Source organism: Athene cunicularia (genome assembly GCF_003259725.1).
Source record: "Athene cunicularia isolate RWA chromosome Z unlocalized genomic scaffold, athCun1 chrZ_part1, whole genome shotgun sequence".
Lineage (NCBI taxonomy): Eukaryota > Metazoa > Chordata > Aves > Strigiformes > Strigidae > Athene > Athene cunicularia.
Window position 1 is genome coordinate 34522113 of NW_020799142.1, and position 930 is coordinate 34523042.

Sequence of the window (930 nt, forward strand, 5' to 3'; positions counted from 1 at the left end):
AGATTTCTGTAACTTCCCTTCCTTCCTCCGTTTTACCAGGAGTTCAGCAGATGCCCTCTCCTCGTACAGCCACCTCCGAGCACCGACCGAGTGGCCTGGCCATAAACCTGCCCTGCATTATACACAGTATTTTTCTGAATTTGTGTCAGGGAATATCAGTTCACTGTGCTGCTGTATAGCAATTTCTCTTTGTCTGGCAGCCATTAAACGCTTGAAATTTAGGCAATATGCCATAAACGGTTCTCTGATCAGAGAGACGCATATCACAACCTCTCTCTTGTCTGTGACTTCGTTAGGTACTGACATGCTGCATGCACACGTGGGATACAGAAAGGTTAGTCTTGGAACGGTAAATAAAGGCTAGCCATTTCAAAACTATTGCCCTAAAGCATTTTGGAGTCCAGATCGCAGTAGGATTACTATCGTCAGGAATCGCCATAGTCAGTCAAACCTTTGCTCAGCAGTGGCTTGTGCCACCTGCCTCAGGAAAGACAAAAAACCCCCATGCAGCATTTGCTACCTTTTCTGGTCTGTGGATTAGTTTAATACCTTGCTAAACTCTGCTCCTACGCATTCAGGTATCGGCGTGGTAGCTCTGCAGTCAGCACAGCTGCCCAGAGCTTCCCGTGCAGGGTTCCCACACGCAGCAGCATGCTGCGCAGGACACTGACTGCGTTTGAGGGGAGCGGCCACGGCCTTTTCTCTAGTGCCACGGGAGCCACGCACAGAGCAGGCGGGCAGAGCCCTCGCGAGGGTCGCGGATGGAGACGAGCATAGGCACCTGCACTGGATTTTGTATTTGCAAGCGGAGAAGCTGTTTCAGTCCTCAGAACTGAGACGAGACCGTAGTGCCCTGCAACCCGTTAATTACCAGTGTGATCAGCCCCGCCCCGCCATCCCCTTCCCGCCTCCGGCGCTGCCTGAGGGGGC